The sequence below is a fragment of the Dendropsophus ebraccatus genome, chromosome 6, assembly GCF_027789765.1.
Source record: "Dendropsophus ebraccatus isolate aDenEbr1 chromosome 6, aDenEbr1.pat, whole genome shotgun sequence".
Taxonomy (NCBI): domain Eukaryota; kingdom Metazoa; phylum Chordata; class Amphibia; order Anura; family Hylidae; genus Dendropsophus; species Dendropsophus ebraccatus.
The window spans coordinates 76,216,571-76,236,676 of record NC_091459.1 but is presented as its reverse complement, the minus strand read 5'-3'; the positions used below and the strand labels follow the sequence as shown (position 1 = coordinate 76,236,676).

Below are 20,106 nucleotides of genomic sequence, written 5' to 3'. Positions count from 1 at the left end.
GTTTCCCGCGCAATTACCTCTTCAAAGGTCACAGTGCAAGCTCAGTAATGTTTTACATTCATCTCAAGGGGACAGAGTCTGTCATTGTCGTCTATGTCCATGAGGCCTGCTGTAAAGCTTATTACTAAATGCTAGTAAAAACAGCTCAGTTGCACCTTTTCTTTCTTGGAACCGTGCCGACGTTCCTCTTTTTTTTTATTCTGCTCCCTTCTCTTCTTTTTTTTTTTTTTTTTTTTGCACTGAACCTGGAGGCACTGCAATACCAGGTCAATGCCTGGAGAGGACAGAGCAAGCTCTTTTTCCATCTCCCTGTTCAAAAAATCCATTTAATATATGGTCCCCAGATAGGGGACGTATCAGATAATAAACTGATAAGAACAGATACTACACTTGATCATAGCCAAAAGGCCGAGAAGTGATGCTCCCTTCTCTTCTCTTCGCTCTCCCTCTTTTTGTTCACAGCATTGTGTGTCTTCTTTCTCTTTTCCGATGCACACTTCCTTCTATAATGATGTGTTTGCTGATTTGTGATGTTCCTTCGCAAGTGTCATGCATCTGTTACTTTGCATCAGTTTTGTACCCTGTTGGAACAATTGTGCTATCCATCCTCCCATTTTTTCCTTCTGTAAACCCTCCTTTATTGTTTTTCAAAAGAAAAGCTTTGAATAAAAAAAAACAGCTCAGGCAAGATGACAGACCCCATATGAATGTACAAAAAGAGGTATAAAAATTACAATCGGAAAATAGAAACAGATTGAAAAAAAAGAGCAATAGGATCTGACACATTACCTTAAACTGAACCCTTCTTCCAGTTGGGGTTTCCGAACCCAGACCCCAGCTAATCATAACTTTTGACCTGCTTTAACGTTATGTCAAAAGTTTGGTTAAAGGATAAGTCGACGAAAATTTATTAAAGTATTTTATTGCCCCCCCCAAAGTTATACAAAACACCAATAGACACTTATTACGGGAAATGCACATATAGGGGGAGATTTATCACACATGAATTTTGCTCAGTTGCCCCCAGCAACCAATCAGATTCCACATTTCATTCCTCACAGGCTCTTTGGAAAATTAAAGGTGGAATCTGATTGGTTGCTAGGGGAAACTGGGCAAATTCTACTTAACACCAGTTTAATAAATCTCCCCACAGTGCTTTTTCCCTCCACTTACTACTGCATCAAGGCTTCATTTCCTGGATAACATGGTGATGTCACAACCCGACTCCCAGAGCTGTGTGGGCTGTGGCTGCTGGAGAGGATGATGGCAGAGGGATGCTCAGTGTCCCTCCAGTGCCCTGTGTCCCTCAGTGTCCCCCTGCCATCATCTTCTCCAGCAGCCACAGCCTGCACAGCTCTGGGAGTCGGGTCATATGCAGCGCGCAATCTGCAGTGTTAATAGAGGCATAGAGGTGCTGCCATTTTTTCCTTTTCTGTTGAATGTGGGGGGCGTGGCTACCTCCTGTGGGCTTACACTCCACCCATTTCCCAAGGGTGCTATAAAAAGAGAATAGTTGGCTCCTATCTGCCCAGTTGTAGGCTTGTTCAGCCCAGGAGAGGCCATTGCTAGTGTGAAAATGCTAGAGTAGGGACCATGTCTCTGAGGACACCTTAACGTAGTGACATAGTACACTCTGTTTGATCAAATAGTTTGCTAAGATCCTCATTTTTTAATATCTACAGAGCAGATTTTTATTGTGTGTACACTGGGGGGAGTATTTATGGTAAGCACTTGCACCTGTGGGTTGCTGTTGCACTGTCAGGTTTTTTTTTTGTCTGTATGTAAGCCACATGCAGCGTAAAACCTGCAGTGTGAACAGAGGCATAGAGGTACTGGGATTATTCGCCAAGCCATAATCTCTCCCAGAAGGAAGCGGTACCTGTTGGTAGACAGCTATTTTAGGGCCTTTGCCTTTTGCCAGTACAGAGCTATCCCCAAGTTGTGGAACTGAAGGGGTAAAGTTTGTACCTGAGGAGACCACCAAGTAGGAGGACTGCTTTGCATATGTTTCCATTGCTTTTAAGACTTCACACATCTTATGGCACTTTATTGTCTATAACAGGCATGGTCCAATGAAATGGGAAGTAGCTTGGCTTTTGTTACTTCCTTCTATGCTTCAGTTATCTTTTGGGGAGGGGAGTTTGTGTTAACAATCGTATATTTAAACACCTTTTCCCCTTTAGACTTCATTGTTTGTCAGCAGCACATTCACTATTTACTATGCAAGATTTTGCTGACAGTCAAGTGATGATTTTGATTTATCCATAAAAGATATGATGAGCTGATAAGTGAGTGTTTCCACATTTGTCGCCGACAGCTGGTGCGTTTACACTGGCCAACAGTCTCAAATAAACATTAGCAGAAAAGTTCTTATGACTGATCAGTGTTAAAAGGCCTAGATAGTTTGCTCTATCTCCTGTTCCCCCATAGGCGTACATGCAGATGGGTGTCAGGAAGGCCAAAATATGCATTAGATGGTCAGACAATCTTGCTAACATGGTGGATTCAGATTATGTCAATCTAATGTGAATGGCCATCTTAAGGGTGCGTTTACACAGAAAGATTTATCTGACAGATTTTGGAAGCCAAAGCCAGGAATGGATTTGAAAAGAGAGTAGATCCCAGTCTTTCCTTTATGACCTGATCCCTGTTTATAGTCTGTTCCTGGTTTTGGCTTCAAAGATCTGTCAGATAAATCTGTCTGTGTAAACGCACCTTCAGTCTGCTCTGAACAGCCCAACTAAATATATACTGTACTAATTTTTTAATTTAACACATATTAATTTTTAATTGAATTTTTGAATGAAAGCTTTTTTTTTTTCTTTTCCATTGTACCTTTTAACCTTGAGTAATACAATAGGGATATTGGAGGCTATTTCCTAACTGTTAAAATTGCATTTCAAACGTGGTTCGCTTTGCTCATCCTCCCTTTGCTATATAATTTCCTGCAAATTTTTTATTTTAATAGGCAAGTTCTAAAATGCTATAAAATAAAATATATTCCAGGCTAGAAACATATGCTGGCTATGTGGTTCTGTGCCAGTATGTTATTGGGGATCAGGACAGTTCCATAGAGGTTTGTAGAGGTTTGTCAACACTCTGAATATTATCTTGAGTAATGATGCAATGTTAAAGGCATTCATCAGCCAGATGTGTCGAATCAAGACATGGTGAATTTTGGACAAGAGCTTTAAGGACATATAGTTATGATTCATTTTATTTGGCTGGGATACAGTATGCACGCCATTACTTACTGCACAACTTGTAGTATTCAAGCACTTAGCGGACACAGTGGTTACAGCTTTAGGCAGGGTTCACACACAGTATATTTCAGGCAGTATTTGGTCCTCATGTCAAGTCCTCATAGCAACCAAAACCAGGAGTGGATTGAAAGAACAGAAAGGCTCTGATCACACAATGTTGTAATTGACTGGATGGCCGTCATTTAATGGCAAATATTTGCTGTTATCTTAAAACAACGGCTGTTGTATTGAAATAATGGCAGTTATTTACCGTTATATGATGGCCATCCACTCAATTTCAACATTATGTGATCATAGCCTTTTTGTGTTTTTAATCCACTCCTGGTTTTGGTTGCTATGAGGACCTGACATGAGGACCAAATACTGCCTGAAATATACTGTGTGTGAACCCAGCCTTAGGCCCCGTTCCCACTGAGCAAAGCTAGCGGAATTCCGCGACGGAATTGTCCGCCGCGGAATGCCGTTAGCCTCCCGCTCATAATGGGAGTCTATGGGAGGCGCGCGCTGCTGCTCTGTACGCGCTGAAGAATGAACATGTTCATTCTTCAGCGCGGACAGGGCAGGAGCGCGCGCCTCCCATAGAGTCCCATTATGAGCGGGAGGCTAACGGCATTCCGCGGCGGACAATTCCGTCGCGGAATTCCGCCTCCTTTGCTCAGTGGGAACGGAGCCTTAAAGAGCAGTGTGACATGGCTACTAACTGCTTCACCGACATTATTCCTGTCAGAGCAGAAATACTAAAGTGTAAGTTATCTTGGAACAAGGCCTACATTACACGAGCACATTTATTATTTATTATTATTATTATTATTATTATTATTAGTATTAGTATTATTATTGATAATGATGATGATAATAATAATACTACTACTACTACTAATAATAATAATATCTGTTATTTGGCTTAAAAAGGCTAAAGTGAACAGGATACGGAGCTATATGACACATAAAACAAGGTCACAAAAAGGGACAAGGTCAGCTAGGACCTGCCCTACATAGCTGTTTGTTGACAGACCATGGTTACTAAAACTACCTTAGTTTTCTAATATTTTGAAAAAGCCCACTGTAAGCTGCATATGACTAAATATAACAAACTGGTATCATATATGATATTGTAGCTAAGCATCATTCACTTTAATGGAGTTGAGGTGCATGCCTGTGGACCTTTGCAGCTCCTCTAGAGTGACCTTGGGCTTCTTGGTCGCTCCTCTAGTTAGTGGCCTAACCCTTAACACGTCTCCATAACGGTCTCCCTGAGTTGTCTGGTGTGTTCCTTGGTCTTTATGATGATGTTTGATCACTGAGGCTGTGTTCACACATGCAGTAACACAATGAAAATGCTATGTGATTACATTATTTAATTGCAGTGCGCCATCATTTCATTGTGTTAATGCATCAATTGCAGTAATTAGTAGAGAATAGCAAATTTTTTAATTTGATTACTGATGACTGAAGAAGTTGTATGCAGCCCCAAAGGGCCTCTTGCACTGGCCGATTTTAACTTTTATTGGGGGAGGGGCTTTGGGGTATTTTTAAAAACATTTTCTTCTTTTTCTTTTTTTTTTTTTACACACTTTAAGTCATCAGATTGCATATACTGTACAATGCTATGCCATAGGCATAGCATTGATCAGTGTAATAGGCGCTCTGCTCATTGAGTCTGCCTGTGGCAGACCCAATAAGCAGATCGCCGATCGGACCACACGGAGGAAGGTAAGAGACCTCCGTCGATCCGTTAAAACGATCGGGACCCGATCGGTAAGTGACAGAAGCTGCTTCTGTCACTTACACTTAAACGCCACAGTTACATCAAGGGTAGTCTGGGGACAGACATCCATGACGTAACTGTACATTATGGGTCATCTAGGGGTTAAAATGTATAATTGTTGGCCACACATCTTTCCATGTAAAGGAAATGGACACCACAGATATGTATATATCCACGCTGTCAGTTTCCAGATCACACGCAGCAGTGTACTTTTTGCGCTTCTTGTGATTCAACATCTGGGTCTCCAGTGCTCCTGCCACGCCTTCTCCAGAATGATTGACAGCCATAGGAGGTGAAACCTAAAGATACAGCCAGCGGTGGGAAGACTGGAGTTGGATGCCGATTCACATTCAGCGCAGATGGTAAGTTTACACTGCTGCATGTGACCTGTAAAGTGACAGCATAGATATATACATATCTTATCAGGGTTGTATGAACGATACAAGGATCATTTTTGCAGCCCAGCTGCCAAATTTGTCATATTGCGTAAATGCACTAAAAAAGAGCGCCAGTCTCGCTGTACAGTACCTTTTTTAAGATACTTTAGCACCAACATTTTTTTCAGATCTGTACATAAAATATGTATTATCCCTAGTCCAGGGATGGAAAACCTTCGTCCCTCCAGCTGCTGTAAAACTACAATTATTTGGCTCTCCAGGTATGAAGGGTATTGTGGTTTTGCAATGGCCGGAGGGCCAATGGTTCCCCATCTATGCCCTAGTTGAGTTCAGTCTTTGTCAATTCCTTCTACCAGAGGGGCTCGCACGCAAGGATTTTCGCTTTCATCTCTTTATATTGTTATGAAAACTAAGTTTGAGAACCCAAATTAAACACATTTTTAGCATCCAACACCCCCCCATAATAAAGATTTTGAACACTAGCACATCTGAGTGGATGTCCCAGTACAGTCATGGCCAAAAGTTTTAAGAATGACACAAACTATATATTTTTACATGATCTGCTACCCTCTGGTTTTTATGTGTGTTTGTCAGATGTTTTTATCACATACAGAAATATAATTGCAATCATATTATGAGTAACAAAAGCCTATATTGACTATTAGAATGAGTTAATGCAGCAAGTCAATATTTGCAGTGTTGACCCTTCTTCTTCAGGACTTCTGCAATTCTCCTTGGCATGCTCTCAATCAACTTCTGGACCAAATCCTGATAGCAGTCCAATCAATGCTTGCATTTTGTCAAAATTTGTTTGTTTTTTGTTTGTCCACCAGTCTCTTAATGATTGACCTCAAGTTCTCAATGGGATTAAGGTCTGGGGAGTTTTCAGGCCATGGACCCAAAATCTCTGTTTTTTTCCCTGAGCCATTTAGTTATCACCTTTGCTTTATGGCAAAGTGCTCTATCATGCTGGAAAAGGCATTGTTGATCGCCAAACTGCTCTTGGACGGTTGGGAGAAGTTGCTCGTTGAGGACATTCTGGTACCATTCTTTTTTCATAGCTGTGTTTTTAGGCAAGACTGTGAGAGAGCCGATTCCCTTGGCTGAGAAGCAACCCCACACATGAATGGTTTCAGGATGCTTTACAGTTGGCATGAGACAAGACTGGTGGAAGCGCTCACCTCGTCTTCTCCGAATAAGCTGTTTTCCAGATGTCCCAAACAATCGGAAAGGGGATTCATCAGAGGAAATGACTTTACCCCAGTCCTCCGTAGTCCACTCCCTGTACCTTTTGCAGAATATCAGTCTGTCCCTGATGTTTTTTCTGGAGAGAAGTGGCTTCTTTGCTGCCCTCCTTGAGACCAGGCCTTGCTCAAAGAGTCTCCGCCTCACCGTGCGTGCAGATGCACTCATACCTGCCTGCTGCCATTCCCGAGCAAGCTCTGTACTGCTGGTAGCCCGATCCCGCAGCTAAAACACTTTTAAGAGACGGTCCTGGCGCTTGCTGGTCTTTCTTGGGCGCCCTGGAGCCTTTTTGGCAACAATGGAACCTCTCTCCTTGAAGTTCTTGATGATGCGATAGTTTGTTGACTGAGGTGCAATCTTTCTAGCTGTGATACTCTTCCCTGTTAGGCCATTTTTGTACAGTGCAATGTTGACTGCACATGTTTCTTTAGAGATAACCATGGTTAACAGAAGAGAAACAATGATGCCAAGCACAGCCTCCTTTTAAAGTGTCCAGTGATGTAATTCTTACTTATTCATGACAGATTGATCCTGTTCTCATCAACACCCACACCTGTGTTAATGGAGCAATCACTGAAACGATGTTAGCTGGTCCTTTTAAGGCAAGGCTGCAATGATGTTGAAATGTGTTTTGGGGGATAAAGTTCATTTTCTAGGCACATATTGACTTTGCAAGTAATTGCTGTTAAGCTGATCACTCTTTATAACATTCTGGAGTATATGCAAATTGCCATTTTAAAAACTGAAGTAGTAGACTTTGTAAAAAATTTATATTTGTATTATTCTCAAAACTTTTGGCCATGACTGTACAGTGCAGCTGCAGACAACGTTTTACATGCCATTTTAGATTTTTGACTGGAAATTTAGCACCTGTCAGTAAAAAATGTTTACACTACTTTTTATATGAGACAAATGTCTAAAAATCAATTCTGGCAGTGAGTGTGAAGCAAAGTTTTTAAAAGTTCTGGATTCTCAGGGTGCAGCGCTAGGCTTAGTTATTAGAGAGGATTAAGGAGCACAGCTGGCGGGCAGATGGAATGCTTGGTATTCAAAGCAGAAAGCAGTCTGCAAGCAGAATCTGTAGGAAAGAAGAGCAGTTCTCGGCTATTTTAATACAATATTTTATTTAGTACAGATAACATCATCATCATTTCATCTAGGCTTCTGAAATTCTCCAGGGTGAAGTAGTTGCATTTTATTTGGTCGGAATCACCTCTTTATAGCCGGCCGCCAGTCATTCTTTTGTGTACCTTGGCCTCAACAGTCCATCATATTTTTTTCACTCATAAATAGTTTCCAGATCTTTTTTTTTTATAGTTTTCTTGTTTACTTTTACATTGTTTTAGTATTTTGTCAGTCTAGCCAGACAGAACCCAGGCGTATCTTACAGTCAGATCTACCTATGAGGGCCCCAATATTGAAATGAAATGACATCATAGCAGTGTTTTCATGCAGAGAGCAGTCAAGAGAAATCTTGCAAATTATAGTGTAAGATAATACATCTGACTCACCTATGGTTATCATTAAACTGAACTGACAAACTTTGTAGAGAGAGAACGGATGGGAAATCCCTCTTCCAGAGCTCAGAGCCAATGTTGTCGTTAAACAGATACAAATATCTTAAATGACCAGATGGATACGTTTGGGCTAAGGCTGAATTCATATGCTGTACTAAAGAATGTGAAATGCAGATGTCTGCTTGCTGTATTTAACACTGCCCTAGGAATTGAGAGCTGTGTATTCCAAACAGTTATGAAGAACACCAGCAAGACCATGAAAAGGAGAGAAAACATTCTTTCTCCATTTACAATTTAAGAAATGATGGCACTTTTTATTGCTTCAGATATAGGCAGTGCCTTCCAGCCATCTAGTGTCTGATGAATTTAATGATCCAACTAGAACTACATGTGTTTATTGCAAAACTCTATTGATCATTTATTGCAAACACAGTTTCTTTTGGCAGAGTAGAGTTTATATTATGACAAGTTGGCACTTGCTAAATCCGCAGTTCAATAGTTTATCTAATTGGAGTTATTGAAGTGAAATGTTGATTTGGTATTAGTAATATAATAAAACCTAGAGATTTAAGTTTTATAAGTGTTTTATTACTTGTGAGTATACAAGCATCCACAGAGCAGACACACTAGTCGGTGGTGCACATAGCATGAAAAGTATTGTGCCTCTCAATGGATGTGCATACAATACACAGCTCTTGTAGGCCTCATGAAGATCAATATGATGGAAGGTGTAGTAGAAATTAGCTCGGATTTGAAGGCTAAATTAGCATCTTATCAACCTCCAAATATGCATAATTTTAGCATGAAAGACATCTCTCTTTGACTTAGCTGGGAAATTACTTTCTTGCACACCACACCAAAGAGTCAGAACACTGAAATGAAGGATGGGACTTTTTAGAGCACTTAACTATAAAAATTTAACAATGATTTCTCAAATCAATTTAGGCTTCAAAAGTGTCACCGAATTCACTTGTAGAAAGAAGGAAAGCGCTATGTGCAGAAAAAGAGGATGAAGAGGGGGGATAAAAGCTCGCTCACCTGTTCGGGTTGTGCATGAGGCAAAACGCTGATAGAAGTATTGAGTAGAGAAACCCTGGCAGGAGTGGGATTACGAGGAGCTGCAGCCAAGGTCACAATCCGGCTTGGGGATTTCCTCCAGTTTAGAATCAGTTTAGCATATGAAAAAAAAGGAGGATACAATACATTGTACTGTCTTAATAAAGATTGCATCCACAAGAGCGGCACTTTTCATAATCCTCCTTTTTCTCCATATGCCATTCACTTGTACAAGTTTGGATGCTGTTTATGGTTCTTAAATGGGTTTTACAGCATTTGAAAAACATGACCACTTTCTTCCAGAGACAGCACAACTTTTTTTTCCAGTTTGGTTGGGGTGTTGCAGCTCAGTTCCATTGAAGTGAATAGAGTTCCATTGCAAATCACACGTGAACAGGAGACAATTGGAAGAAAGTGGCCATGTTTTTCTAGCACTGAGTAACCCCTTTAATTTGCTGTGTAAACGTGCCCTTAAATTTTATACACAGATAAACACACATACACAGATTTCTTGATATAATAATCTCTCTTCCAATGTCACATTTTCTGTTAAAATTTCTGCAAAATATTCAGCAGTACAGTATAGATTCATAGAATTATTTGGGTGCTGTATTATTGCTCTGTGCTGATCTCATATGGTTATGCGCATGGGGCCCAGGGAGTCCTGGAAAATAGGCAGCATCCAACTTCTTTGGCCAGCGGTAATCAGATACAGAGCATTCAGGTTTGGAGTAACCCGAGCGTGCCTATGCTTCGCTCATCTCTAGTTATTATAGGTTGTGGCTCATTTGTGTGTTTGTGAAAAACTCTCTGACAACTCCATTAGCACCATAATGTCTGACAACCTCTAAAGTTTCTGTTGGTGATATATCTAAGAAAAACTTCAATTTAAAAAAAGTTAATTTAGGAGCTCTATGTATTACATTAGGGACAAAGTATAAATATATATCTGGTGACAGAGGATACCATACTGGCTTCCACAAGGAAGGGTTTCTTGTTTGCTCTCCATGGTCCACTGAATACATCATTGGCTGGACAAGGTGAGCTGCCAACCCATTGTTGCTTTTGGCTGTAGATTATTTTTAATCTGCACCAAACTGACTCTCTCATTGAACCCATTGAGACTGTGCACACTGACTATTGTGCTTTTGAGGACATTTGGATTTTGAAGTTTTTTCCTTTTATCCAGGCTTTGTGCACATTCACATCCCATTGTTTTCTTTACTGGGCTCTTATTTAAGAGATCAGTGCCCTGGTCTTATCTGTGTCCACTAAACTGAGGGATTCTGATATTAAAGATTTTGACCAATACATAATCCATATATGTGCCGTGATCGGGGTTGCTAGGTGACAACAGCAGTGGGTTAGGTGGTGGTTCTGCTTGGGCACTTGTCACAGTGGCTTTGTAAGGGTAGCACAATGTGTGAGTACAGGTGCGACAGAGTAATGAGTCCAGCAGTTTACCAGAATATAGCTTTTACTGAGCAAATCTTCAGGGCAATACAGTTTTAACACTTTTCAGTGAGTGCAACAACAATAGTCACAAGCAGGTTTGGAAGTACGGGTCCCAGGCTTGAACAACTGGGCGAAGCTAGCCTCTGAAGATTACCCGAGTAGTTTGGGCAAGGTTCAGTGGAGTACTTCAGCTTTTGCTATTTGCTCCACTGTGGATCAGTCCTGGCTTCGGATCGTCCTGGCTGTAGAAGAATCCCTGGCATAGGCAAGGTTGAACCCAGGTGACAGTTACCACATCTCTGCGTTTAGCATTGCATAGCAGTTCTCTCCCAAACTCTCATAGAAAACCAGAAACTAACCTTCCTATATAAGGGTGACTGGGACTAACCTCTTATTGGTGGGCAAAGTGCTATAAAGGGTGAGCTGTCAGTGTGATAGGCAAAAATAGTGTGTGGCACCTAAGCTAGTTATTGGTAAAACAAAAACAGTAACACACAGAAGTTATTTCTTCCTTCAGCTTGGCCAACAGACAGGGGAGAGTTAGAGACCAAGTAGTGATAGTTCAGAAAGACACCCATTATCCCAAGGTGTGACACCTGATAAAATTACCTTTAGACAGGTGAAATACTGGACTTGGTGGTACACCTATACTGGGACACTACATATGCAATAATTTACTTCTGTCAGGAGGATACGTAAAATCAGAACATAACTCAATTCTCAGGGAATGTAAAATTTCTCCTTTTGACTTCAGTTGAAAAGTTTAAATGTACAGTCTGTACATATTGCTGGAATTCTTTCCCTGAAGGGACTGTGCAGCGGCTTATTCATGGACATTGCTGCTTGGACATGCACATGCATACACATGTATTTGGTCTGGCTCAGTCGTTGCCAGTTGTCCCTGATACAGTTTTTTAGTATAGTCACTTGCACTCAATATTTGGGGGATTTAAAACTGAGAAATCAGCAGCAAGTCTGCACTTATCTGCACAAGAATACAGTATGCTGTGTATATGAAATCACTCATTGCAAATTACTGCTTACATACCATTGCACATGGCATTTTTATGACACTGCTTTTTTCCCCCTCATATCTATATAGTTTTTTTTCCAAATATTTCCTGCAATGTAGATAGATTGAGAGGCTTCAGTGAATTTTTATTGTTATATTTTAAAATTAAAGGGAAAGTTCATCAAAAGAAAAATCTTTTAAAATAACTGGTGCCAGAAAGTGCCGAAGACTTGTAATTTACTTCTTTTTCTCCTGTCTTTTTGATGGCGATTCCTTCTGTTACTTGTAAGAGTACAGGAAGTGTCAGTGGACCATGCACCGCAGAGACTTGTGAGTGAAGCTGAGCATCAGTAAGGAAAGAATGCAGGAAGCACTTGGGTAGATGAACTGTCTGGCTGATAGAGCAGATTAGATGGCAGGTCCTTGAGAAATGGGTCACCCTGTCTCTGGAGATTCAGAAAGCAGTGTGCCCTTTGTCCAGATAATATTTTGTTGCTTTGGTAACAGAAGCACACACATACCCATACCATTCACACTACATGCATTTCTACTCTATGCTCTTAAAGGAAAACACCTGTAACAGAATAATAAATCTAGTGCATGCAGGGGGGTGGGTGAACATAAAGTATGTTTACCTGTTTACCTCCACATTGCTGCATCACCGGTTCTCTGACTGCCACCGGATCTCATTTTCCCCTTGGCTTCCTGGTACAGTACAACGTGGGTGAAAGTACCTGACCCAGCTGATGGATTGCCTGCTTAACCAGTCAGTGACTGCACCAGTGTCCAGCCCCAGTCACTGGCTGAGCATTGCAGGATTGCCTGCTTAACCAGTCAGCGACTGCACCAGTGTCCAGCCCCAGTCACTGACTGGCTGAGCATTGCAGGAGTCTGGGATCCAAGAGCGATGATTTGGCGTCTGCACCAGATGTTTTATTTTTGCTGGACTTCTATTTTAACTCTTATCGTGTTTCATAACAACTTCAGAAAATCACAATTACTTGCTAGAGTTGCATTATATGGTAGCATCTTTGATCATCACAAATTCCAGGTCATAGTAGCTCCAAGGGCATTAGGCAGTACCACCATTTACAAGATTTTCTCTGCTACTGTGGTAGCAATAAAACAAACCTCACTGTTTTCAGATATTTCCTCTTATATGTATATTAGCACTCTAACTATGCTGCTTATCTGCCTAGCATAATCCTTTGTTTGCCCCTGCGATAACTGCTGTTAGAGGTGTCTGTCAGTGAACTAACCCCTGCCTACTTAGGCTACGTTCACACAGAGCAAAAGGAGCAGATTACGCAAGGAAATATTTCCGCCTGAAATCAACTGACGCTGAATTCCGAGCAGAATATAAGCAGAATGCAAGCAGAATCCCTGCGTATTCTGCTAGGAAAGTGTTCAGCTCGTAATCAGCTCTTGACAAATTCAGCGCGGAATACTCGAGGAATCCGCGCTGAATCCGCATGCATTCAGCGCTGAAATTCAGCGAGTATTTGGTGAGTAAACTAGACTATACCAGAACATATACTAGAATCCTCCTCCCCCCCCCTTTTCCCCATTTCCGCGCTGATTCAGCGAGTAATTTCCGCTTGTATTACGCTTGTATTCCGCGCTGAATCCGCGCTGAAACAGAAAATCAGAGCCCCATTGATTTGTATAGGCTTCCGCTAGCGGAAGAATGAACATGTTCATTCTTCTGGCGGAAAGCGGATTAGTTCAGTGCGGAAATTCCACTGTGTGAACTGCAGAGCAGAATTTCCATTCAACACAATGGAAATTAGCTCTGCACCTATTTTAACGGCTGAAATTTCAGCGCTGATTCAGCGCAGAAATTCAGCTGCTTTTGCTCAGTGGGAACGAGCCCTTATAGTAATATACATGTGCGCTGCTAATCCAATCATCACTGTACACAAAGGAGGAGTCAGTAAGCAGCTGAGCATTCAGCCAACATCCTGTGTACATGGCCAACTTCGGCTCAAGAGAAGGGTTTCCAGCCAAGACTCTGCAGAAACATGCCTAGATGTTCCTCAGAAGACTGCAGGAATGGCATGACAATGTCATTGGGTCCCAAATGCTCCATGTGAGGTCATGCACGTCAGTTAACAAATCCTAGACAAAATTACTTGTGAATTCTGGAATGTCTGACATGTCCCCACCCTTGGCATCTCTGAGGTACCAGTAGGAATAGTGGTTTCCAGGATGCGCCCAAAGTGTGCAGGTTTTTCCTCCATGTGGATTGCAGAAACTAGGATTAAACTTTGTCCTTGCTGGTTTTATTACGCTACTACCAGGCCTTGTAAAAGTGAGTCCTGGATGAAATTAAAAATGAGTAGGATGGAATGTGAAAATCATGAAGCGAGCCTTTAATGTCATCACCGGGATTCCTCAAGTGTTAAACTACTCTTATGTAGTAAGAGCTGGGTGGCTGGGATCTTCTGGTGAGCTCATGTCACTGGAATGGAGAGTTACTGTAGATACAACAAATAGCCGGTGCGTCCAGCAGCTAAGTGTGGAGTTGGCACCCACTATCTGAATGAAGATAAACTGCTGAGCGAAAAAATGTACTTTGACATCATCATTCGTGATTTCTATAGTTATGTAGCCAAAGTAAGCAGTGGATAACTATGTTATGGCTATAGAATAATGAATTTTAAAGAATTGGCTATATTTCATGTACAGAGTAATGCTATATATTATTATTAAGTTCATTTCTACTATATGTGACCAGGGTGTTTCTACCAATGGTCCTTTCCCCTGCCAAAGTTCACTAACCTATGAGTTGCATGTTCAGGATTTCATTGATATTATTCATCCATCTTGTTGGTGTACATCTTTCTCATTTCCTTGGAGCATCCCTGTTTTTTCTAATGTTGGATCTTCATTAAATGTACATATGTTATCATATTTGATGAGCATTTTTAACATCATGAATAAGTACAATTTTGGTCCAAAACGCTTTAGTAGGTGTTTGTGTTTCTCCATTCTTTCATGTACGTGTATAGTGTGTAACTGCAACCTTTCTATGGATTTTAATGAAGTTTGGAATCAAAATCTGATATTTGAATGCATGGCTGAATGTTGGCCATGATGTGATGCAGATTGAAGGATATTGTGTAGCATCTTTTTCATCTAGGAGATCCTAATGGAAAATATGTGAAACACTCATCCTCTGCCTCCTTAGAAAGATTCGACTTCCATGTGGATAAGTACATTTAGGCAATTGCAGAAGTATCCACAGAACACACAGCTGCATGTAGGCCTCTACAGTTTGGGATTGGGAAGGAATAATTAGTGGTGGTCTGCATCTGTGCTCTCCAGCCATTCCATGTGTACAAGATCAGCCCTGCTGACGTCTGAGAAAGTGTTTAAAGCTGGTCAGGGCACAGCTAGGGAAGAGTTCTGGTAACTTTATTAAACTCTGTGTGAATTTTGTCTCCGGTCCTGTGTCTGCAACTCCTGGAAGTGCTCATATCCCTTTGCATCTGGCAGCAACTTGTCTTAAGCTCTGTACATGTGGCAAAGGGAGTGAAAAGAATATGAAATGATACATTTCCGATACTAGATGCCAGCACAAACCGATGCAAGAAAGAAATCTTGCATCACATCAAAGACCAGATTACATCATCTTCATATAATCCAGCTAGTCCCATGCCCAGTCTTTTAGTTTAGATTGTGAGTGATTCTACAGCTGCACAGCACTGACAGAACTGACTTTTTCATGAATGTTCTTCTGCGGGGCAAACAGCTTGGAAAATCTGAGACCGAATATTATAAGGAACAATTGAAAAAGAATGATCTAGATTGAACAGAAGAATACAATATTTGCTGTTGTCATTCTATCTGTGAAAATGGTCCAGATTCCAAGTAGACCAGATTTACAGAATGGTAACGTAAGTTTAAAGAGACCGTCAATGCAAATACACACACACACACACATAATATTTGTCCTATTTCTATATCATGTCTAGGACTTGCTTGTCCCCTCTCTGATTGTTCTGCTTGTGAGGGTCCAATTATGGTTCTGGCAGTTCTATAAGATGTGGAATCCAGAGGCACAAGATGATCACTGATAATGGTCCCTTACCAAAATAAATTTGGGGTTGGGATCTATCCAAAGCATACATGGTTGATTTCTCTGTAGGGTTCGTGGAATATACTTGGCTTTTATATGTATTTTTTTTTCTTTTGTGACGTGGCGACTTAACTCTCTATTTTCCCAGCATTCCCATGTGTTTGTTTTTCTTTTAGAGTGTAACATCTAATTTTTGGCATTGTGCAATATGCAAGATGGATGCTAAAAGAAGCCCATTTATGAGCCCCCTGTAATAGGAGCTTGTAACCTTTGGAGATGTTCTTCTGTTTAGTGGAGAGGGAACTCCAGAATCTGATTATGAAAGAGTTGCTGGCATGTGGAAATGTTTGTGAATAAGTAATTGAGAAAAGGTTTAGCGCATGGAAAATATTAGCCGGGTGAAACCAATCCATTCTCTATTCTTGTGTTTATTAGGAAAAAAGATAAATAAGAGCTAGACCAGAAGGACTTATGGTACTGAGTTGTATTTGACCAACCGAAGGAACATAGTACGAAACAAAGATGTATAACACAAAACCACTTGAAAGACCATTACAGGGACCCAATGCTGGCAATCTACTCTCATACTTATTTTAAAGGATTTAATATTGGAAATAGCATTAAAAATAACAGATTATGGTCGTGTTACACTCATGACATTTGCTGTTCTTTATATGATTTCAGTTTATAACCAACCAACCAATCCAGCCATGAACTTATGGAGGGTCAATCTGCCCAGATCAATACACATTCCGAACTCTATAGGACATTGTGTGCAGCCTTTGTGTCAGTGTTTTCTAACCTGTGGTCCTCCAGCTGTTGCAAAGTCGCAATGTCCAGCATGCATTGACAGATGAAGGCTGTAAGGGCATGATGGGAGTTTTAGCTTTACAACAGTTGGAAAGCCACAGGTAAGGCGACCACTGCTCCTAAATACAGTGCATATCTGAATAGAAGCACCAGACATAGGCCTCAATGGTACAAAGCCTGGTTTGGGTGGGTGGGTGTGTATGTGAATACTTTGGTTTCCTATACTTTTAATTTGTAATTTGTACGTCCATGTTTTACAATAATACATTTTCAGTATTCATTACTTTCATTTGGCCAAGGTGTGAAGGATTTAGGGTTTGTACAGTGAGTAATCTGTCAAATTCTGATTGGATTCTGCATTGAAATCTGAGTTCCATAGAGTTCAAATCTGTCGCCATGTAGACATGTTGTAGTTTTCACATGGAATTCCATGTATGATCATTTTGTTACACGTCCCAATTCTGATTTGATGTGGATTTGGTGGCATTTTTTTTTTTTTTTTTACTTAGTTTTTGACAAGTATTTGTCAAGTACATGCATGTTGGTAAGAAAGTAAAACCTATAATATGTTATGAATAAATCAGAATGTTTATTGCCATGAAATAATTTTCAGTCTGCAAAAAACATACTGTATTCTGCTATTTTATCTAATGTATAATTCTTGTCTTTCACATGTAGAAACACAATATAATCTGTGGTTTAGAGAGCCATCTAGTGGACATAATGTATATTGCTATAGTTTAGCATTCTGTAATAAAGCCATGTAAAGAAGGTGGTACTGTTTGCATTTTTGACAGTAGACATTATCTAATTCACAATTACTTTTTATTGTAGTAGTAGTAGTGCAGTGCTGTGGGACTGTGTGCATAGGCCCCTTAACATTATAACATCTTTCAGAGACATACACATACTATACAGACATACCATATCTGTTACATCTTTCATTCTCTCCTGTGGGGAAAGATGGGTGATTTTTTTTATTTATTATGAATTACCTCTTTTGGGTAAAATAATTCCGGTTTGTCTAGGACTCTGCTTCATAACAACTTTCCCTTAGTGTATAGATTTATTAATGCTGTATGATAAATTAGAGTTTAAAGTGGTAGTGTGGCGGTAAAAAAATTATTCACAGAATAACACACATTACAAAGTTATACAACTTTGTAATGTATGTTATGTCTGTGAATGGCCCCCTTCCCCGTGTCCCCCCCCCCCCACCCGTGTACCCGGAAGTGTAGTGCATTATACATACCTGATCCGTGCCGACACGCGTCCGCCATCTTGTGCCAAACGTCATCTTCGGTCGGCCGCGTCATCAGCTGCTCAGCCACGATTGGCTGAGCATAACTGTGCACAAGATGGCGGACGCGTGTCGGCACGGATCAGGTATGTATAATGTACTACACTTCCTGGTACAAGGGTGGGGGTGGTGGGACACTGGGAAGGGGGCCATTCACAGACATAACATACATTACAAAGTTGTATAACTTTGTAATGTGTGTTATTCTGTGAATAATTTTTTACCGCCACACTACCCCTTTAACATTTTTAACCCATGCCAACTATTGACTATCTTAATTTATTACAAACTTTTATACCCAGATTGTAGCACACATTGGTTAAGTCTGATCCATGCCCCCTTTCCCTAAGAAGAATCCCTTTTTTTAGACACTGGTTAGTAAGTCACAAGTGTCTAAACACATAATGAATCTAGCTCAAGGCATGTGCATCATTTTAACATTTTAGAGTCTGGTGAATTTAGAATTTCCCCATTGTGTCTTGATTTACAATTGTAAAAAAACAAATAAAGTGACAAACACCCCTCCATTTGAATGCTAGAATGTACAACATGACCGTTATGACCGATTTTAAAGTGAATAAAAGTTTAGGTACTTTTTAAATGTTAATAGCATAACTCCCATCTCCTTAGCTCCTTGTCACATGGAACCAGGTTTTTATTGCACCATGCTGATGGGAGGGTCTGAACTTGGTGGAAGCAAAATGATTCAATCAACCTGTTCTGTAAGGAGGAACAATTTAGGTTGGTGCAGGTGGTATGATGGTATCAACTCCTGTCATACCTGTGAATGACATTTGGACAGTGGGTCTTGGCTAAGCATTTTAGCTTTTTAAATTAATCCTTTCATGGCAACCATTTACCCAATAGCAGAAGGACTAGTTCCAGGAACATGATTTTTTGACTTTCACAGTAGCCAGACTTGTTTTTTTTTTCCATAGAGCATCACTCTCTAGCAACTGCAAGAAGCAATCTGTCCACATGGCCCAGTATTCTTGTAAAATTATTTCCACAATGAGTTGCTGCAACTTTGAAGGCCAAAGGAAGCTCTATATGCTACCTGATGTATGTCTGTAATGAAGTGGCCATTCAGTGTACAACTTAACATTGGTTCCTGTGCTGAGTGGAGAATACTCAGTCCAGCTACACCTATCTGAGTCTAACTACTCTTTCTCAATTGGCCTTAGAATCATATTCATTGCCCCTGGTACTGTAACACATGAGAGCCAACTACTGAGTTTTTAAATATTCAGACAAATAATTAGGGCCAATAGCATGGTCCATAAGACAACTTATAGGTCTCGATCTCCTTGATGATTATCAGTTTTCCAATTCAGTGCTAGATACCATAAGCTACAAGTGCAACTTCAGAAGAAAACTCAAAGCATTGCTATTACTTAAAAAAAACTTTGGCCATGTCACACATACTGTACATGACAAGAGTTTAAATGGTTTGATGGAAAGAAGAAGGAAACTTCGTAGACTTACAGTGGATCCCATCTTATGCAACTAGACATGGAGAGCAGCAAGCCAGGGAGAAAGGTGCACAGCCACTGACTTCTCCTACCTCTATTGATCTGTGGGGGTCTGAACACCCAGACCTGGCCGATCAAAACTTATGACATATTTGTGACATATAAGTGACACTATAGCTGTAAATGTATGTAATACTTCAGCATATACACATGTAACTATAGCCCAATATATGTTGTGTCTATATTCATGCACAAATAAATCCACTGTGACATAGCTGCCATTTGTCTCAGACCAAACGTTCCAAGCAGAATCAATTTTTAATTGGTTGTAAATGTCAGGCTGATCTATTACAGATCACCTCTGATATTGGTGCTTTCAAGAATGTCAAGCATAGAAATTCAATTAATTGATAAATTAGACTTAGAGAGTGCCTCCCATGTCATGGTTACAAGTCTAGGTATGAAGAGAGCCTTAGACTGTAGAGATCTATAGTAAAATGTTGTCAATAGAGTGTGGCAGATGCTGGATTATCACATATTCTGGATTACTGGAATTGATCAGACCTTTGTTGAGTTATGCTTTTGAATGATAGAGATGTCTGGAGTTTTTATCCTTTCCATTTTCATCTTGGCTTCAGTGTGCAGGAATGACCTCCTTGTAATGTGAGCACTTGATATAGTACCTGGCTGGGTGGCAGTGAGTGCACACGTCTCATCATCTACAATGTG

At 40.5% G+C, this 20,106-nt stretch overlaps 1 protein-coding gene and 1 non-coding gene across 2 annotated transcripts in view; one reads left to right on the top strand and one right to left on the bottom strand.

Annotated features, from left to right (window-relative positions):
• Positions 1 to 20,106, top strand: part of FNDC3B (fibronectin type III domain containing 3B) — a 247,626-nt gene that overhangs the window by 130,172 nt on the left and 97,348 nt on the right. The window lies entirely within an intron of this gene.
• LOC138796157 (U2 spliceosomal RNA) lies at positions 230 to 420 on the bottom strand. The gene has a single exon (XR_011363759.1). It is a non-coding gene; the product is annotated as a U2 spliceosomal RNA (small nuclear RNA).